Here is an 8,075-nt window from a genome sequence, read left to right on the forward strand (position 1 = left end):
TTAACATCTCACTATCTCACATAGGAACTCCGATATTAAACTTGTGATGATTGCATATTGTTTCTCTATATTCTTCAACCATAGTTTCTACGGCAGATGCTTGCTGTTCTTTTTTACACTGATGGAACATGGCTACACAGTTTTTCAGACGGTCTACAAACCTGTAATTGAAAACAAACAATTTCAAAGACTGGCTATTGAAATAGAAATAAGGGAATGTGGTATGATTGCCAATGAGGTAACTATCCATCAAAGTTCAAATAAAGTATAAGTCTTGATATTCAATGGTTAATAATCAGGCGGAAATCACTTAAACAAGTCAAATAAGATAAAGCCTATAAATTGAACGAAAATTTATGCATACTTGGGGTATTTTCAATGTAAACATGGTTAAAGGATTTGTTAACGATAATTTTTACATATCGGCAGGTCAAATGATATATGTTAGTTTTAACAGGATGAATGCCTAATTGCATCGTACATAAATGCATTTTTATAAAATGACTGTCAGGTGTGTATACCGTTATAAATATGTAAACTGGAAAATGGTTATGGGTTATATGTCAAAAAGACAACAACCCAACAAAAGCGCAGACAACAGCTGAATGCCACATATGGGTCTTCAACGTAGTTAGAAAATATCGCACCTGGAGGTAGTCCTCAGCTGGCCCCTGAATAAAATTTTGGTCTAGTTCACTGAAAATGGACGTCAACCTAAACCCAAAGACATATCAATAAACTGAAATAAAAAAAAACAAAAAAAAACATAAAAGACTAACAATAGACACTTATTTTAAGGTTTAAGTTTACAGCCACTGCTGGTGGACGTTTCGTCCCCGTGGATATATTCAGACCAGTAATCAGCACTTGCCTATCAATGGATGGTATTTTTTAAATAAAAGATGGACGAAAGATACCAAAGGGACAGTCAAACTCATAAATCTAAAATAAACTGTTTGCCAAAGTATGAATTATTCGATATACAAAGGACATTCTTATTCCAGGCATGGATTAGCCGTGGTTGTTACAACTTTTTTTTTCAATTTTGAGTCCCCAATGCTCTTCTCCTGTTTAATTGCTTGGCTTTCGAACGTTTTTGACCTAAGCGTGACTGATGAGTCTTATGTAGACGAAACGCGCGTCTGCAGTTTCAAATTATAAGCCTTTTACCTTTGATAACTATTGATAACTTTTTAACTCCATCAATTTCGGTATCCACCAACATGTTTAATTGAGGTTAAAGAATCAACCAAATTAAAACCTCCAGAAGTTTTCGTAATTTTTATTGCCAATAAATCGAGAAATTTTACATCCGCAAAAATAACCCGCTATACAGTACTATGATATGATGTTTACAAGGTTTTTGATGCAAGATTCGATAATTTTATTGTCACATTTACCATTTATGTCTATTTTGGTTGCTAAGCAAAGCATTCACTTAGTTTAGTTAGACCTCCCTTTTTTAATTTATCTTGAAGTTCTGTACTTTTGTTATGTTCTATTTACTCTTTGCCTTAGATTTAGGGAATGACCAGTTGAAAGCTTATAATGAATAAAAGTTGGAGGATTTGTTCTGCACAAAAACAAGTGCCTAAAGTATACAACTCTTTTTATTTGAAATTTTAGCCGGTTAAGGTGGAACCTTACACTACAGAGAGATAACTCTGTAAAATCATCTAATCGTTTTAATGACGTTGCATTGTTAATGTAATATTAAGCTTCTCAATGATCAAAATTAGTTTTTGTCAAACTGCTATATAGCCAGTGTAATTTTTCTGACACAACGGTTGGTTCAATCTTTTTATTTTTTTTATATTTTTTTCAAAGGGTCAAAGTAAATACTTCTTAAAAATTTTATGAAAATTAAACAAGCCAAATTAATTTTAGTGAAAGTCTTGGGTACGTCACCTTAAGTAAATATTAAAAAGAAGTGTTGAATTACTATTTATATTGATAGTGTTTATAAATCGCATTCATTGAATAAAGTAAAACATGTAAAACGTACACACAAGTATTTGGGTCATACCCTACATAGAAATTCTCCACACATCTTAGGATAGCTGACCGGAATTCTGGATCGTTGTAGCATGGTAGTAAATCTAGGAAGTCTGGAATGTTAATACAAGAATATGTATTGAATTGATTGATGCATGCTTAATATCAAGCAAATATTTCACAGATTTTGAAGATTACAAAACTATATATACATGGTTCATCCGGACTATATGAAAATTGGGACCATACGCATATGGTCATGACTTTATGCGTATATTATATGGTCCAACCTTACGCGTATTGTCAGACCATATGCTAGTATGGATATTAAGGAGCAGACAATATTAGAACAATATATGGTGGAAACTAAATAACCCGCGTAGACGGTGTAAATCATGGAAAACGTTGGTGACGTCACGGTCACATAACAAAATTATATCTATGAACTGATAATCAAAACACTGTCAGCCAACCAGAAGACGTGTTACATTCAAAATTAAATGATGATTAATTATTAACTTAAATCAAATTAAAACATAAAAATATAGGTAAAAGAAGACGAAGGTGCAATTTGCCAATTCAAGTGCCTGCAATTTAAACATCTGACTTCTTGTTAAACGATACATAACTAATTTCTTGAAGTAACATACCGAAGTCAAAACCGGCACAAATTATTTCCGTGAGAACAAATAAGAAATGACCATGTAAGAATGTTTAATTCCAGTAAAATGAACTTTATTTCATTAATAATGTAGCATGTCTAACAATGGTTGCAATTTTAGTAAGAAGTCACAGTTAAAAACTTTTAATTAATGACTCCTGGAATGTTTTTACTTAAGACAATGTTCATCATAATAAACATCCGGATGGTCCAAATACTCAATGGTCCAGAACAAATATACATTTGTTCCAAATTGACACAAGAAGTCTAAGGTTTATGTAAAAGTCCGACAAAAGATATATCACCCTTCCTTTTTCTATCCTTAAGAAAACCAGCGATTCTTTCATTCTTCTACTCCTTAATGTTTCTTTTTTAAACAATTAGAAACAGGAATGAGTCCTTTGTACACGGATGCCCCACTCGCACTTTTCTATGTTCAGTGGACCTGAAAAAAAATCTAATTTGACATTTAGATAAGCAAGATCATATAATAGGAAACATGTGTACTAAGTTTGAAGTTGATTGGACTCCAACTTCATCAAAAACTACATTGACCAAAAGCTTTAAAAGAGGGACGAAAGATACCAAAGGGACAGTCAAACTCATAAATCTAAAACAAACTGACAACGCCATGGCTAAAAATGAAAAAGACAAACAAAAAACAGCACACGTGACACAACATGGTGCTCCGGAAGGGTAAGCAGATCCTGCTCCACATGTGGCACCCGTCGTGTTGCTTATGTGATAACAAATCCGGTAAAAAGTCTAATTCGGTAGGTCACATTAATATATTTAACCTGAGGCGGACCAGACGTATGGACAAAAACGGAAGGACAAACGAACGAACGAACGGATATACAGACCAGAAAACTTTTTTGCCCCTCTACTATCGTAGGTAAGGCATAAAATAATCAGTAGTAGATTTCAATCAAAACGAATTTGTTACAAGTAGACCGGTCATAAATTCGATTAGTAGCTCAGCGTCTTGTTTCGTTATTTTCAATTTTATCCGATCAAATTCCATTCCGACATCAAATATCATTTCCGATTAAGATTCGCTACTAGTATAAATTGATTACTAGAATTAGATCTATATCTATATACATTACGTCAAATGAAAAGAAAATTACATTAAGGTGGTATGGGTGTCTTTCGCCATCTTGGATTGTAAAAAGCAGAGAACCTCAGGTCCATATTTTCTATCAAGTAAGCAAAATTTGATACAGGAATGCTGATATTTAATGTGAATTACATTTAAAAGAGTCAATTTATAAGAATATAACTTATAAATATTAATACAAGTGTAGATTATTAGGATTTTTTGTAATGGTTTTAAATTGGCATTTTAGGAGAGATAACTATAAAACAGTGCATTTTCTGAAAGAATTTTCCTATCTTTTTTTTTAGACAGAAAAAAACGAACGGTGACCCTATCTTTTCATTTGATATTCTCAAAGCATTGTCTGAGAGCTATCTTTCCCTAATTTATTTTACAATTCTATCATTTTGTGTAGTTTCTAATGACAAAATTGTGTTTTTTCCTGTATAAGTCATACAAAATGTGTCATTTGGTCACAACCAGTAGCTTGAGAAAATGCGCAATGACCTATCATTTTTATTATATTTTTGAACATCTATCAATAAATACTACGTTTTGGGTAATTATTAACAAATTCTATCATTTTTATTTTAGAATCCCATACCACCTTAAAATAAAAATTTTAATTGAGCATAGATTGCTCATGTCCTTGCTTTTATACGAGTCGATGAAAAGGGTGTTAACTGTACAAATATTTAATTTACGTCATTCAGTTACATCCTTTTATATATTTGTTTTTGTCTAAATACTTGTTTACCCTCATATAGTGCATCCCTTCATATATTTATGTATAAATATAAAGAAGATAAATCTATCCGCCATTCCAACAAACAAACAAACAATAAAAAATATCTATGTTCTATTCTTATGTAGAAATTAAGAATATAAACGGCAATGTTTATTCAGAGTAAACAGAAAAAAAAAAGAATCATTTAAATTGTTGCTGTAAGATTCTTCAAAAACGAAAAGACCCCTTTCGGATGAAAGGGTTAACTGTTTGACAAAAGGAAAAAAAGCATCAGTAAAATTTTGAAAGGAATGAATGGTTATCTTACGATGTAGATTACATGATTCTATGTTTTTAATTATCTAGCTGATCACGTTTACTGTTTTTAATTTGCCTCTTCCTGTCATATGTTTTATGATATTGTTAATGGCCAAAAAAGCCCAGAATTGGTACAAAATGTTATTTAAGGGCAACGCTAACTATAAGGTTGCATCTGACATTTTTATTTTATTATTATGACTATATGCAAATTGATAATTAAGGTATTTAGACTGCCCTTCTATCTAAATTAGTTTTCAATTCGACAACAAACAGCCGTAAAAGGATAAGAACTACTTTAGGTAGTCGGTTTACGAATGGTTTATTTCTAGAATTTGTCTTGTTGGTTTGTTGTGATGAGCCTGTCATCAAAGTGAAAGGGTTAGCGCTATAAAACCAGGTTTAATCCACCATTTTCTACATTTGAAAAATGCCTGTACAAAGTCAGGAATATGACCATTCGTTTTTGATGCGTTTTGTTATTTCATTTTGCCATGTGAATATGGACTTTCCGAATTGATTTTCCTCTGGGTTAAGTATTTTTGTGATTGTACTTTTTGTTATGATGTTCACTGTTTCTTTTGATTATCTGAACATACAAGAGGATTGAAATTTTCGAAAATGGTATAAACTCCAATCAGGAGGCAACTGACGATTTCGGGCATTTAACTTACTTGTAAGTTTTCTATAGATGTCTCTTTTGTTTTTTAAAGTTTGTTGGTTTCTATTATAATATCCAAATTAATAGTCAAAACCGCAGCAAGCGAATAAACATTGTCATTTAACTTTAACAACTCGAGTAGGAAATTGTCTTATGATTTTTCTTTTAAGACATATTTTTGTTGCCGTTCAGTTCTTCTGTTGTTCTCTTGATTACTCTGTGTTCCCCTCTATTTTGGATTGTGACCCAGATTTGTTTTCGCTTCATCAAGTGATGACTATTGAACAGCGGTATACTACTGTTGTCATTATTTATTAAACTAAGTTTCCTTAGAAGTTTTCAATTTAAGTTTTTCTATGTATTATAGCTTTCAATATAATAGCTAAAACCAAAACAATTAGCAAAACGTTATTTAAGAGAATATATCCCTGAGGAAAAATCATCAAATTTTGTTGTAAAATTGTTGTGGTATTTTGGGAATATTTGCACCGTCAGATATCTTTTTGAGTATTAACATAGAGACCATTGAGACTTAAAGTAAGTTCTATAAGGATTAATCTTGAAAATGTTCGAGAAAATATAAACAAAAAACAAACTCAAATTAAATGTCAAAAAGGAAAGTCCTTTATCGACTGAAAAACATGTTTGAGTCGACTATCTAGTAGAAATACAAAACTTTTTCAATCAGGAGTCATTGAATAGTTTTTTGGCAGACAAAACGTGCGTCAGGCATTAACAATAGAAAGCCTGGTTTCTAAGATGAAAATAATAATACCTACCGTTTTTGTACTTTACACAAACAGCTATTGTCATGTCAATCATCAACTAAGTTGCAAAAGTCATCTCATTACATGTTGTTGCCTCTTCACAAAGTGCATTAACAAGAAAGTGACTACAATACACAGGAAAATATCAACGTTTCAATTTGAAAAAAAAATCAAACAAGAATATGTCTTTATAGCACAAAATACACAGCCAGCATTATCATGTTCATTGTATTCATATGAATAGCGAACTGTAATACCTGGTTAAAAATAATATTTTCACATATATTAAGAAACAGTCAACATTTTAGTGAAGAATTGTTCTGGCAAAATAGTTGAATTAATCAGGTTACTCAGGTAAATTACCGTAAACAAAATTTTGATCATGATACTATACATGTGGACACACTGACCCGTTAAAATTATCGGCTACTTCTAAATGCACTTGTACTATCAAAGGCGGATCATAACACGTACAATATACTATCATACATAACATGCATAAGTTAAGGAGATTTGTTCACTTAAGTTATACAAGTGAGAGGTTTAGCTAGCTATAAAACTAGGTTCAATCCACCATTTTCTACAGAGGAAAATGCCTGTACCATGTGTGCCAAGTCAGGCAAATGACAGTTATTACCCATTCGTTTGACATATTTGATTTTTTTATTTACTTTTATTTGGATGGAGAGTTGTCTCATTGGCACTCACACCACATCTTCCTATATATAAATACAAATTTCGAATGAGAAAATGTTAAAACAATCTAGTGGAAAATGTTTCTTTATAGAATGTAAATATAAGATGTTGATTATAAGATATCGAATATAATTTATTTTATGGATAAGTATTATCCACGACATTAAAACCCCAAAGAAAAGTTAACTGTAGATTTACTAAATCTGATTACAAAATGCGCAAATATTTACATTATTCAATCGGACAAAATCATATTGACATTACATAAATGATTAACATAAGCGCATACAATGAAAATGATAGGTTAATTTATTTTTACTTTATTTTGGATACCATACCAAGAAAGTTTAACCCTAGAATATTAATGTTTATACAGAATATAAAACATTGTTTTTTGTTTCAATTTTAAATAAAATTTTTGATCGAAAGACCCATTAATGCAAGGCTTTGGGACGAGCAAGGCTAATACATATATAGAAAGAAAAATATACATACTCACAAATGTGATTGACAGTGTTTGCACTTATATCCTTAAAGGCATCACTATCATAGAAAAAGTTCTGCACATCTTAAAAAACTTGATGAACAACCAAACACTGGTCTGCATTCTATTGGAACATCATAACTTGTCCCTGAAACTAAATGATAACATTTCACCAGATACTATTTCTGTTGCATAATTTTGTAAGATATCCTTTTTTTCTAGTTTCTGATAGGCATTATATCTATCTCCTGTTCTTTAAAACGTTAAAATTAAAAAGTCGAATATGAATATGCATTCTGTATTTATTGTTTACGCGGCACAATATTAAAATTTGGTAATTAATTGGCAAAAGATGTAAACATTCATTTTTATATTGAATGTCATTGTTATCCGGCTCATTACACAGAGTTCCGTATTTACTAAACAATACATTGATTGAGGGGTGTTTGCTTTACACCATTTTTTTTTTGCGCTAAAAGGATATATTGCGGCAATCTCTTACAATAGAATTTATCTATATCTTTAAGGATGTACTTAGGTGAGGTTAGATGAAAATTAATAAATTAAGAATTTAAAATTGATACTTTAAGTTGGTAGAGCATTCTTTAAGGATGAAACTAAGCTAAAAATATTGATAGCTAATGGACCTCCTTTTCGAGATATTAAA

At 31.2% G+C, this 8,075-nt stretch overlaps 1 long non-coding RNA gene across 1 annotated transcript; it reads right to left on the reverse strand.

Moving 5' to 3' along the window:
- Positions 1–7,509, reverse strand: LOC143044316 (uncharacterized). Its single transcript, XR_012968633.1, has 4 exons — positions 7,420–7,509; positions 6,241–6,353; positions 2,006–2,108; positions 1–161 (listed from the first exon to the last, which is right to left on the reverse strand). It is a non-coding gene; the product is annotated as an uncharacterized LOC143044316 (long non-coding RNA).
- Between the last annotated feature and the right edge of the window lie 566 nt (positions 7,510–8,075).

The sequence above is a fragment of the Mytilus galloprovincialis genome, chromosome 9 (genome assembly GCF_965363235.1).
Source record: "Mytilus galloprovincialis chromosome 9, xbMytGall1.hap1.1, whole genome shotgun sequence".
Lineage (NCBI taxonomy): Eukaryota > Metazoa > Mollusca > Bivalvia > Mytilida > Mytilidae > Mytilus > Mytilus galloprovincialis.